We start from the raw sequence: 13,830 nt of genomic DNA on the forward strand, positions 1-13,830 counted from the left end.
TACATCCTATCGAAAAGATAGGCAGGTTGGCAGAGGGGGTGGGGTTGTTTTGTTCGTTAGAAATGAAATTAAATCGATAGTAAGAAATGACGTAGGGTCAGATGATGTAGAATCTGTGTGGGTAGAGTTGAGGAACCGCAAAGGTAAAAAAACCATAATGGGAGTTATGTACAGGCCTCCAAACAGTAGTCAGGATGTGGGGCACAAGATACACCAGGAGATAGAAAAGGTGTGTAAGAAAGGCAAGGTTACAGTGATCATGGGGGATTTCAACATGCAGGTAGACTGGGAAAATCAGGTTGGTAGTGGATCCCAAGAAAAGGAATTTGTAGAATGTCTGCGAGATGGCTTTTTGGAGCAGCTTGTGGTGGAGCCCACTAGGGAACAGGCAATTCTAGATTTAGTGATGTGTAATGAGGCAAATTTGATAAGGGAGCTTAAGGTGAAGGAACCCTTTGGAGGAAGTGACCATAATATGATAGAATTCACCCTGCAATTTGAGAGGAAAAAGCTGGAATCAGATGTAACGGTATTACAGTTGAATAAAGGCAGCTACAGAGGCATGAGGGAGGAGCTGGCCAGAATTGACTGGGAGATGAGCCTAGCAGGAAAGACAGTGGAACAGCAATGGCAGGAATTTCTGGGAGTAATTTGGGAGACACAGCAAAAATTCATCCCTAGGAAGGAGAAGCAGGCCAAAGGGAGGACGAGGCAACCATGGTTGACAAGGGAAGTCAGGGACAGCATAAAAGCTAAAGAGAAAGCATACAATGCGGTGAAGAGCAGTGGGAAACAAGGGGATTGGGAAGCCGACAAAGAGGACAACTAAAAAAGAAATAAGGAGGGTGAGGATTAAATATGAGGGTAAAGTAGCCAGTAATAGAAAAGAAGATTGCAAGAGTTGTTTTAGATATATAAAGGGTAAGAGAGAGGCAAAAGTGGACATTGGGCCGCTGGAAAATGACGCTGGAGAAGTAGCAGTGGGGAACAAAGAAATGGTGGAGGAACTGAATAGGTACTTTGCATCAGGCTTCACGGTGGAAGGCACGAGTAACATCCCCAAAGTTCAAGAGAGACGAGGGGCAGAGGTGAGTATGGTAGCCATTACCAAGGAGAAGGTGCTAGAAAAACTGAAAGGTCTGAAGGTGGATAAATCACCTGGGCCAGATGGATTACACCCCAGAGTTCTGAAGGAGATAGCTGAAGAGGTATTGGAGGCGTTAGTGGTGATCTTTCAGTAATCACTGGAGTCAGGGAGGGTCCCAGAGGACTGGAAAATTGCTAATGTAACACCTCTGTTTAAGAAGGGAGTGAGGCAAAAGACGGGAAATTACAGGCCGATTAGCCTGACCTCGGTCGTTGGTAAGATTTTAGAGTCCATTATTAAGGATGAGATTTCAGAATACTTGGAAGTGCAATAGGAAGTGTAAAATAGGGCAAAGTCAGCATGGTTACATCAAGGGGAGGTGCTGTCTGACAAATCTGTTAGAATTCTTTGAGGAGGTAACGAGTAGGTTAGACAAAGGAGAGCCAATGGATGTTATCTACTTGGACTTCTAGAAGGCCTTTAACAAGGTGCTGCACAGGAGGCTGCTCAGTAAGATAAGAGCCCATGGTATTAGAGGCAAGGTACTAGCTTGGCTGTCTGGCAGGAGGCAGAGAGTGGGGATAAGGGGATCCTTCTCAGGATGGCAGCTGGTGACTAGTGGAGTTCCGCAAGGGTCAGTGTTGGGACCACAACTTTTCACTTTATACATTAATGATCTAGATGAAGGAACTGAGTGCATTCTGGCTAAGTTTGCAGATGATACAAAGATAGGTGGAGGGACAGGTAGTATTGAGGAGGTGGGGAGGCTGCAGAAGGATTTGGACAGGTTAAGAGAATGGGCAAAGAAGTGGCAGGTGGAATACAATGTGGGGAAGTGTGAGGTCATGCACTTTGGTAAGAAGAATAGGGGGAGAGAATTCAGAAATCTGGAGTGCAAAGGGACTTGGGAGTCCTAGTCCAGGATTCTCTTAAGGTTAACTTGCAGGTTGAGTCGGTAGTTAGGAAGGCAAATGCAATGTTGGCATGTATTTCGAGAGGACTAGAATATAAAAGCAGGGATGTGCTGCTGAGGCTTTATAAGGCTCTGGTCAGACCACATTTAGAATATTGTGAGCAATTTTGGGCCCCGTATCTCAGGAAGGATGTACTGGCCCTGGAGAGGGTCCAGAAGAGGTTCATGAGAACGATCCCAGGAATGAAAGGCTTAACATATGAGGAACGTTTGAGGACTCTGGGTCTATACTCGATGGAGTTTAGAAGGATGAGGGGGGGGATCTGATTGAAACTTACAGAATACCGAAAGGCCTGGATAGAGTGGACGTGGGGAAGATGTTTCCATTAGTAGGAGAGACTAGGACCTGAGGGCACGGCCTCAGTGCAAAGGGGAGACCTGTTAGAACAGAGATGTGGAGAACCTTCTTTAGCCAGAGAGTAGTGAATCTATGGAATTCATTGCCACAGAAAGCTTTGGAGGCCAGGTCATTGAGTGTATTTAAGACCAAGATAGATAGGTTCTTGATTGGTAAGGGGATCAAAGGTTACGGGGAGAAGGCGGGAGAATGGGGTTGAGAAACTTATCAGCCATGATTGAATGGCGGAGCAGACTCGATGGGCCGAATGGCCTAATTTCTGCTCCTATGTCTTATGGTCTTAAGTGTGTGTTAATTTCCCACTTAAGGATCTCAGTTGTCAGTGAGGTGGGAAGGACGTCCACTTAATCAGGGTGGAGGTGGGAAAGTAGGGGGATCACCCACATGACTGAATGCCACCCCTACTATAAAATGCACCATGGGGGAGGGCACAAGATTCCACCCTTTGTTGAAGCTGATTTTAATCTTTATTTGTAAAAATAGAATTGTAACATTGCATTACTGGCTGTTGCAGTCAGGCAGATATATCATGTGAATACTGAGAAATGAATAATAAAAAGAAAGGAATCCCCTCTACCAAAAGCGTTAGAAAATGTTGCTATGTAACCGTCATCTCATCTAAAACTCTACTATCCAGATCCAATCTCACACCAAGTCCTGTTCAACCATCAGCCCTATGTTAGCTACTTATCTCAGGAGTTCCTCAAATTTAAAATTCCCATCCTGGTGTTTAAATTTCTCCCTGGTATTTCCTCTCCCTATCTCTGTACAACATACCCCAACTGTTCTCTCCATTCTTCTGATTCCAGTCTCTTGTGTATCCCCTATCCTTTTGCCACAGATATTCATAGATATGTTTTCAGTGATCTAGTTATGTAATTTCCTTCTTAAGCTCTTCCACCTTGTCACCTCATCCTCCTCCTTTAAGTCCCTCTATAAATTCACTTATTTGGCCTCTTTACCACTATTCACTGATTTGACGCATATCTTTTACTTGGACGGTGGAGGTTCACTGAACACCTTTGCTGATCAATCTCAAGGAACCTTTCTCTAGCAGTATTTAAAGGGACCTCTATCCAATGTATAGGTGCGATGCTTTGACTTCTGCGGAGACATTTGTGGAAAAGCACTGTGACTTGTTTTTGGAGGTCTATTGGTGAGGTGGTTCATCCAATGAGAGTGGGCAGAACTCTCGCCACCAAGTCTGCAAGAGGTATATGAGCTGTAGTTTCAGTGCCTCTGGATCTGCAACATAACTGAGAAATGGAGTAGAGGCTACCATTGGGAAGAAATGCTCTTACATGTTGGAGCCTCTAAGTTTATGTGGTCACCATTGTTATCAGGCATGCAGAGGCTACCCTGTGAGGAGGAGGCAGGGAGGATGCATCCAGAACTCCTTCACTCTGGAAAGGCTGTCAGAGTGTCTACTCATGCTCCGTTTCTCACGTAAGAACTTTGCTTCACCACTATGGGTCTAGTATTTGCCATCTTACCATCCACCTGTGATGCCCCTTCACAGCATCCTCTTGACCAAGATCCTGTAATAAAAGCCTGCAAGAATTAACTTAATATCTTTATCTAAAAATACATCCACTTAGACAAACAGAAATGGACTATGCATTCTTGTGCTTTCCCTTGTGTTTGACTGTCCTAATGCTTCTGTGAAGTGCTACCCCAGTAAGCCGCAGCATGGCTGATCGAAAGCTGTTGACTTTCACTGTGGAGACAGCAGATGGGCTTGCAGGATGCTGTGAAGCAGCTCAGGGATCTTGACTTGGTCTGCAAGAGAGGGAAGAATGTCACTGTTAAGAAATAGCGATAGTTTAAGCTATATTTGTATTTGTGGGTGTTAGGAATGAGTTTTAGCTTTAAAGTTTAAGCTTGATTTGTATTTCTGTATCTCTGTGTTAAGAAAGGGCAAATGGAGTTTTGGTTTCACTTTAAAAGGCTGCTTGCATTCCTAATGAGAAGCTTACGACCCCTATAAAGTAAAAATAAACACACGAGTAGAAAGGATAGTGCTGTTGCCTAGCAACAGTCGGGGTGGGGGAGGGGGGGTGCGCAGAAAGGCAGGTTCCTCACACAGACATACATAACTAAAGGAACAGCAGTTTTAAGTTCAGTTGAAGCCAGAACTCCAGAGAGACTGGACACTGGGAGAGGGAACCAAAAGAAAAAAAAGGTCCCAAGCGAAGAAAAACCCCAAAAATCCAGGAGAGTGGAAGAGGGGAAAGTCCAAAGGAGATATTATGGTCAAAGGAAGGACAGGAACCTGGGAAAAGGTCCTGTGAAGTGAAGTTAAGAGTGAGGGGCAGAGAGAAGGGCTCCAAGTTTCAGATTTAAAGTGGGAATAGCTTGTAAGAAGCAAGAAGGTTCAAATAGACAACTGGAGGTCTGTAATTCTTTGCTATGAACATGTGAAGCAGTGGTGTACTGTTAAGGCTGAGTTGTTGAGAGAGAATGCATGGAAGACAGCTTGAATATTTGTCGTGACCCAAGGAAGGGGAACATCTGAAGGAGAGTTTGAAACCCTGGGGGTGAACCCTTGCTGAAGGTGTCTGAGAGAAAACGTCAGTTTGGGAGAAGATTCAAAGGCCAGGTTTTGGAGAGTGGAAATTGGAAACCCTTGTATGAAGGATGGAATTCAGTGAGACTGGTTGGCTCACGGTGTGACAAGCGTCTGGGGTGGGGGGTGGGGGAGGTGTTGAGGAGAGATCGATAGCATCTGGTTGAGGGAACATCTGTTACTTGGTTTCAGAGTGTGATGTGTCTGACCACAGGGTGCCATAGGTTTACATGGACTGTGTATTTACTGTGAATATTAAAGTATAAGATAGCTTTTGTAACTTGTGTTATCCTTACAAATCTGTATACATCTGTAAAGCTATAATTGTGGGTAAAGGAGTATTGTAATATAGTTCATCTTTTCTTGTTGAATAAATGTTTTATTCTTTTGTTAAAAGTTCATCAGCTGACTCTGTTCAGGAGCTACTCCACATATCTACACAAAGTTAGGATCTATCAAGCTGGGTTCCACTCTGGGATCAGGCTTGTCCAGGGTAACCTCAGCTGGGATTGTAACAGTCACTAATTGTGTTGCAGTGTGTTTGATAATCTTGTAATAGCTGAATAGCTGGACGTATGTGGAGACAGAGAGGTGGGTGTGAGGCTGTTGAAGGTGTTTGAGGGTGAGCTATATCTGAACTTTAGGTGTGAGTCCTTGGTGCTAAGGACTGCTGATGGATGAATGGGCTTTATGGTGCACTGAGCAGCTTGAGATGTTGGTGGTGTGGTGAGTAGGATGCATTTACTGACCTCGACCAACCACACAAGATCATTAAACTATTTGTGTCATTGTTGCCAGGCCCTCAGGCAGGCTCCTTGCATTGACATCCATGTCCACCTGCTCCCATTCTCTTTGGGTGGCGGGGCTGGGGGAGGGTGCAGTTCCTTGAGGACTTCCAATCTCCCTTCTTTTCATTCAGTGTAGCTGCCCTTTAAGAGGGGGATTACATTTAAGAACTGGAGGCTAGCCTGCATACTGTTCTAGCCTCACATGCTGTTAGGTCCCCTGTTGAGTGTGCAGCCAGCCAGCAGCACAGGTTGTGTTTGTCTGCATGCTGAAATCATGAAAATGAGAAGGCAGCACAAAATACGAATTGGGAGCTGTGCAACTAAAGACGGATACGAACAAATGTTTAGCAGATTCTAATAAACCCCCTGTGAAATTAAGTTTATCTATGTTTCCATGCATTATCAATCAATGCCTCTTCGATTAACCTTTGTATGTCCTTTGCTGCTTTTCCAAACAATGAGAATAATGTTTCATTATTTACTTTCTGAAGACCTTTTACAACACCCACCCTACCCCTACCAACCACTGCTTAAAGTACCCCTTTCCCTTTTTATTTTTATCTTCAATATTTTCTTTTTAACCTTTTCTCTTCTCTGCCCTAAGAAACATTAAAGCACTCTTAACTCCTTCCCCATATACTCTAACATTTGCCATACTATACAAGCATCTGGGTCTCTGTTTTAATAATACTATCACAATTCTGGTGCCACATATTTTCATTATTTAACCTTCCACCTCAATAGGTCATGGAAGAGGATGATAAACCTGGTTGCCTAGATGCCATCTGTCCAATCTTCCTCTTCCTCCCCCTTTAAATCATGCTGGAACATTGGATTGCCATAAAATAAAAGAGCGATGACTATTACCACAGTATGAGGCATTCACGTCTGTAATTTTTCATACATAATTAAAAAGTGCTGGTGCATTAATAGAAGGGAACCTCTCTATTCATAAAGGCCTTTGGAATTAATTTGGTCACGTGTAGAGTGACTTGCAATTTGAGGAAATCACAGTCAAAGCAATGTGCCCTCTTGTGTTGCTGGAAACAAAGGGAAATGATGGAAGAGTTTGTCCTGGTACAAGAGATATTTATTGCCTGCTGTATGTATCTGTGCACAGCTGACTGATTTTGCATATATCCCATATAGCTTGGAATGATCCAGTGGCATAAAAGCTCAATGCTGCGGTCATTTTCAAAGGCACTAGGCAGAGCGATTCTGGTTTTGATCTTGCCTGAAAGCAATTCTGTATTGTATCCAAGTGAAGTAAAGTCAGGAGAAGACTTGCCTCCATAGACCTACAGTACCTAGGTAATTTGTGGCTTAATTTATAGACATGATCCTCAGCTAAGCATAGGTAAGAACCATTCTCTGTTGGTATGAGGTACCTTTCATAGCTTTGTAGGATTTCCCCTATGTCTTCCAAAGCAATGAGAAAGAAAGGAACACCCATGGGGTCGGCGGGCGTGCGGGGGTGTTGGAGCCGCACCCGCCATCAATTAAAGGGCCACTTAAGGCCATTAAAAACCCAATTGACCGCGATTTTAAGTTGCCTGTGTGATTTCGCGCTCGTCGCACGGTGAAAACGGGCAGGCAGGCAGCCCATGTTTTGCATAAGCTCATCCAAGGACAGGATAAAAGGGGTCAGCAGCGTTGCCATTGTCAGTAGTGAGGGGTTTAGGAGATAGTTTGCTGCTGGTTGCTTAGTTGAACTTGACAGCTTCATCTCAGTTCTGAGCTTCATTCTTAGCATTTCTAGGCTTCATTTCAGGATTCATTGGTGTCTCTAAGGCCCCCGGAGGATTTTGACTGTGTCGACTCTTCCAGGTATCGGACAGCCTTCTGTAAGCATGGTAATGGGGAGTGTACTCTCTGCTGGAGGCACCCACTCTGAGAAGAGAAAGGAGCTTCCAAAGAAGCTCCAGGAGAGCGACCTGTGGGAGGAGGGGCGCAGGGCCAGCAGGGCGTTCAAGGCAGAAGGGGCTGCAGAAGATGCCAGGGTTTACAGGTAGTGATGCAGCTACCTCAACATGTCTGAGGTGCAATGCCGAAGGAGGATCCGCCTCTCCATGAAGACTGACCTCCATTTGTCATATGATTGAGCCTGAAATCACCTCCAACTGTGAGGGTGGAAACCCCATGCCAGTAGCTCTGAAGGTCACAGTGGCCCTTAACTTCTATGCCTGCAGCTCTTTCCAGAGGTCAGTGGTGGACCTTTGTGGAGTGTCACAATCAGCTGTTCACAGTTGCATCAAGCTGGTGACAGAAGCTCTGTTCAGGTGGGTAATGACATTTATTCATTTCTGTACGGATGAGGCCAGCAGAGGCTTTGCAGCGATTACTGGGTTCCCCACATCCAGGGTGCAATCAACTGCACACGTGGCCATCAAGGGGCCAGCGAGTCAGCCGGGTGCCTTCGTTAGCAGGAAGGGGTTCCACTCAACGAACATCCAGATAATATGTGACCACAGGACACAGATTCTGCAAGTGTATGCAAGGTACCCTGGCAGCTCCCATGATACTTATATCCTGAGACGTTCACAGGTGCCAAGGTTATTCATGTTATTGACTGAATGGATGGCTGCTGGGTGACAAGGGCTATCTGTTGAAAAGATGGCCTATGATGCCTCTCCACCACCCAAAAACAGTGGTAGAGCAGCGTTATACTAGGAGTTATGCCTCCATAAGGGCGGTGATAGAAAGGACCATAGGCCCACTGAAGATGTGCTTCCGATGCCTGGACCGTTCAGGGGGAGCTTTACAATACCCCTCAGACCAGGTGTCATTGACAGTGGTTGCATGCTGTGCTCTCCACAATCTGGCACTGTCAACTGGAGGAAGAGGATCTTAACGCAGCTCTACAGGCCACAGAGGATGCACCCAGTAGTGAGTCAGAGGACGAACACGGTGAGGAGAATGCTGAGGGTGTGGAGACAGACCCCTGTATCCTTCAGGGAGGCAGGGACGCCTTGATCTAATGCTCCTCCAAAGGAGGCTGCCAAAGATCTGCGTCCACCTCATGCCAGGGCTGCCGCCTCCATCCAGGATGTCTGAAATGACCCTTTCATTTGAACCCAAAGTCGATTCAATGCCTGTGCAATAAAGTTTAGATCTACTCACATACAGCATTATATACTGCACCAAAAAAAGTGAAGCATGCTCAGGCTATTATGACAAAATAACTTTGTGTGGTTTTCACAATCAAAACAAACTAACATTACCATCTCTGGTAAAAACAAAAAACTACTGCGGATGCTGGAAATCCAAAACAAAAACAATTACCTGGAAAAACTCAGCAGGTCTGGCAGCATCGGCGGAGAAGAAAAGAGTTGACGTTTCGAGTCCTCATGACCCTTCAACAGAACAGAACAGGTCCTGTTCTGTTGAAGGGTCATGAGGACTCGAAACATCAACTCTTCTTCTCCGCCGATGCTGCCAGACCTGCTGAGTTTTTCCAGGTAATTCTGTTTTTGTTTACTGGTGTGGAAATGAACACCAGAGATGGTAAACATAAACAAACCATTACAGAACAGAAGATCTCTTGTGACCAGTCCCTCTTGTGCCCATTGTGCCTTGAACCTACATTTATGAATGCTATGTTTTGGTGCCCACTCCTCGCTGGCAGCGGCATTGAAGGTAGCCTGCTGACTCGAGTCTTATTGGCCTTGATGACCTTGGCGGTCGTCCTCTGGCCAGTGGAGCCTGTGCAGGCTCCGCCTGGGAGGGAGCGGCCAGTGCAACGGCTGGCATTTCCCTAGTCATTGCAGCCTCATCAGATGCCACGGTAACTGGCAGAGGGGTGGAGGAGCTGCTACCTACCGCCTTCCAGAGTGTCCTGAGAGGAGCCCGCAGAGGTGATAAGCAACTCGTGTGTCAATGTGAAGTCACTCTGGACCTCCCTGCTCGCCATTGATGGGTGGGCACCTAGCTGGGATACTGGGTGCCTCGTCCATCTCCCACACTGGCACTGACCACTTGAGATCTGTGTGACGGCTTGCAGGTCCGAACGCAACCCCAGGAATCTCTGATTCTGTCCCTGGAGTTGCTTCCCCATGAAAGTCGCCACTCTCTCAATTGAGGAGGCACTGCGCTTGGCCATGAGGGTCAACACAGTGCTTATGCTCCACATGGAGTCCTCCAAAACTGAGACCATGGCACACATACCCTCGTGGATCTCCGCCAGATCCTCCCGCACATCCCGCTGGACATCTACCATCTGCCGCCTAATGGACAATTCCAGAGGCTCATCACCTGCCTTTGACTCAGCATCGTCCTGGTCTCCAGCAGTCCTCCAACTGCCAGCACTCTCTACCTCCGCCTGCTCCTCAAGCTAGTGTGAACTGCCTTCACTGCTGTGCTCTGACATTCTAGCCGAAGATCTAATGCCCACTGAGGTGCTGGTATCTGCGCTGGTGCCATGTTCAGAGAGCAGGTGTGATGCAGGTGCACCTGAAGCCCGGCGGTCCTCTGGCCTGACGCTGACTCTTTGGGTTCCTGCGAATGAGTGCCTGCTGGCAAATCTAAGGGAGAACAACAATATGTCATTAGTTAAAGTCATCACACTGTCACTGTGCATGCCAGGCACCCTGGTGAGGCAATGGAAATCTGCATCATTGTGCCATCATCTTTCAATGATTAATGAGGACTCCAGTTTTGAGGCTCCCATCAATGATGAGACTACACAAGAATGTTTGCACCAGCTGAAACTCTCACCTCTCTGCACTGCACTTTTAATTTTGTTTGCACCCCAGCCTCTCCACAACTGGCTGACTGAGGCGCCTCTCCAGCTCCAAGACGTCGTGCTCAAATCTGGCCAGGATTAGGAGGTTTTGGGGGCCTCCGCCTGTCCGTGACCTCTCAATGATGTTATGGCTCATCTTCTCCTGAAAGGACAGAGGAGCATGGATTAGTCCACTCTACCTGCAGCGCCATTGCAGCCTGGCCAACCCCACCTGAGGAACAGCTTGCAGGGCACATCCGAGCCATGGCTTTTGAGCCACAAGGCACTCATTCCAAACAGCTAGGGCTCACTCCCTTGGCCAGCCCCTGCGTTGTTAACAGTTGGCACCCAGACTTTAACACCCCTGAGCTCCATGGGGGCTTGGGGGCCAGCCCTTAACACTTTGCCACACTGATCCATGCCAACACGGTGCTCACCCTTGCCGAATGCAGATGGTTGTTGAACCTTTTGTGGCTGTTCTGGCGCAGTGGATGGTAAATACCGAGCTGTTCAAATCCCAGAGGGAAAGTTGAGACAACTGCCACAACTGATTTGCAATTTGTATTTATTTTGAGATGCATGCCTTGAATTCAGTAGTAATAAGACCATGAAGTTTTATAGGCTTCTTACAAAACTAAATTAAACCTTTACTGATTTAAAAAAATGATTTCAAGCACATACATAGGTTTATAAATTACTGCTATGATAACTCCTAGCTCCCCCAGTTAATCTAACTCCCAGTTACACCTCCGTTAAGGTAACAGGAAAACACATCGATTTTAAAAGACCCAGGCAAAGTAATACCCTGAACAGTCAAATTCAAAGTGAGTTTTCTTCACTTCAGTTTGTATAGACAGCAACTTGAGGCTTAGAGGCTGAAGGCTTTTCACACTTGTTAGATCTTAGAATCCCTTCCTCTTGCACCTAACCTCATCTCTTTTATACAGGTTTCTCCCTTTTTAATGTACATCCCATTGTTCCAATATGTCTTTTCAACTTTACTTTTCTAATAATAAAAATCTTTCATAGTGCCAATTTTAGCAGTAAACTTTGGGAAAAATAAACACATTGTTTGGCTTCTTCTGGCTAAGTGTAACATTTCACCACCTCTTTAAATTCAAATTGCTCTGGCTTATCTAAAAATACAAATTTTCTGTTTCCACTTCTCATTCTAAAACCTCAGCTATATTTACCAATTTAACATTTCAAACCTAGCTTCTTTTCTGATACATTAAAGCCTTCAGACCAGCGGTCTTTAATTCAATTAAGTCACATGCATGCATGTGCACACACACACACACACACACACACACACTATTTCTACCTTACAATAAATTCCAATAACATTATATTTTCATGATACCCCCCTTACTAAAAAATGAACTGTCATAATTTAAAAATACAGCTTCATTTTCTTAACCCATCTTACATTATCTCCTATACTTATTACATGATTACATTATCAGATGCATGCATTAACATAACAATATATATATATGCAAATTCTTGGTATCAACATAAATCATTCCAATCCTGTGTCCAGGTTTTAAATGTCAATTTTTCCCTTTAAGCTTCAAACTCTTGACAATGCATCTGCAATCAGATTTTCTTGCCTAGCCACATATATAATCTGTAGAGTAGGTAGTTGCAATAATAAACTCCATCTGAATAGCCTGCATTTCTGTCTCGAAATTTGTCTGAAACTTTAAAGGATTGTGGTCCATATAAACAATTGTTTCTGATGAATTGTTTGCAACGTAAATTTCAAAATGCTGCAGTGCTAACACCGGACTCAAAGTTTCCTTTTTGATTGTTGAATATCTTCTCTGTTGTACATTCAGCTTTTGTGAAAAATACCCTATCAGTTTTTTAATTCCATTTTCTTCAGTACGACCCCAATGCCAATATCACTTGCATCAACAGCCAATTTAAACTGCTTGGCCTAATTGGGTACTGCCAAAACTGGTGGTGTAGTTAATACAGTCTTCAAATTGGCAAATGCTTTCAGAAGCTCCCGAGTCCGTTGAAACTTCTTGTTCTTTTTTAATAGTTCAGTCAATGGAGCAACCAACTGCTGAAATTTGGTACAAATTCCTGGTAAAACCCCTCATGCCCAGAAATCTCAAAACTTCTCACCTTGTTGTAGACGCGGGGAAATCCACGATAGCCTTGACTTTCATATCTCTCAGAGCCACCTTACCATGTCCAATGGCATGGCCTAGATACGTAATTTGCACTTTTGTAAATTCACTTTTAGCCAAGTTCATCACCAAATTAGCTTCTTGTAATCGACGAAACAATTCTTCCAGATGCTGTAAATGCTCCTCCCACATCTGACTGAAAACTATCAAGTCGTCAATATAAACAGCACAATTGCTCAGGCCTGCAATTACTTTGCTTGTCAGTCTTTGAAATATTGCAGGTGCATTTTTCATACTTTAAAATGATATAGTTCATCTGGCGTCACAAAAGCTGATATCTCCTTTGTTCTATCCGATAATGGTACTTGCCAATATCATCTTAGCAAGTCAAACTTTGTGATAAATTTTGATTGTCCCACTTTCTCGATGCGATCTTCCAACCGTGGTATAGGATATGAATCCACTTTTGTCACTGCATTCACCTTTCGGTAGTCCACACACAGTCTTTGTGTTCCATCTAGTTTCGATACCAGCACAATCGGCGAACTCCAGTTACTGCAACTAGACTCAATAATATCATTTTGAAGCATGAACTCAATTTCTTTCTGTACTTGTGATAACTTTGTCTGATTTAATCTATAAGAATATTGCCTTATCGAAGGTGAAATTCCTGCACATACTTCATGTATAGCTAAGTTTGTCCTCCCCAGCTTATTCCCACCCATAGCTTTGTGTGACTGCAATAGCTTCCCCAAATCACTTTGACACTTGTCTGGAAGCTAACTCAATATTACATTTAGATTTTCAAGTACCCCCTCATTATCCAATTTGATAGAGGAAAATCAATTTCAGAATCCTGCATTTCTACCTCTTTCTCATTATTTACCGCCACTAACACCTCTTTTTGGTCATCTTTCCTGTCAAAGTACTTTCTAAGCATATTTTCAGGACACACCCTCTGCTTTTTTCTATGTGGAGTATTTATTAAATAATTTACTTCACTCCCTTTCTTTTCAATCCTGTAGGGCCCACTAAACCTTGCCTTTAATGAGTCACCCATTACTGGTAACAGAACTAGCACTATGGACTGTAGCTTTCCTGTCTGCCCTCACTTTCATCACTTCCTGCGATATCTTTAAATGTTCCCTAGCCAACTCACATGCTCTGTCCAATCTTTCTCTGAAGTTTGATACATAA

Source organism: Cetorhinus maximus, chromosome 3 (assembly GCF_964194155.1).
Source record: "Cetorhinus maximus chromosome 3, sCetMax3.hap1.1, whole genome shotgun sequence".
Classification (NCBI taxonomy): Eukaryota; Metazoa; Chordata; class Chondrichthyes; order Lamniformes; family Cetorhinidae; genus Cetorhinus; species Cetorhinus maximus.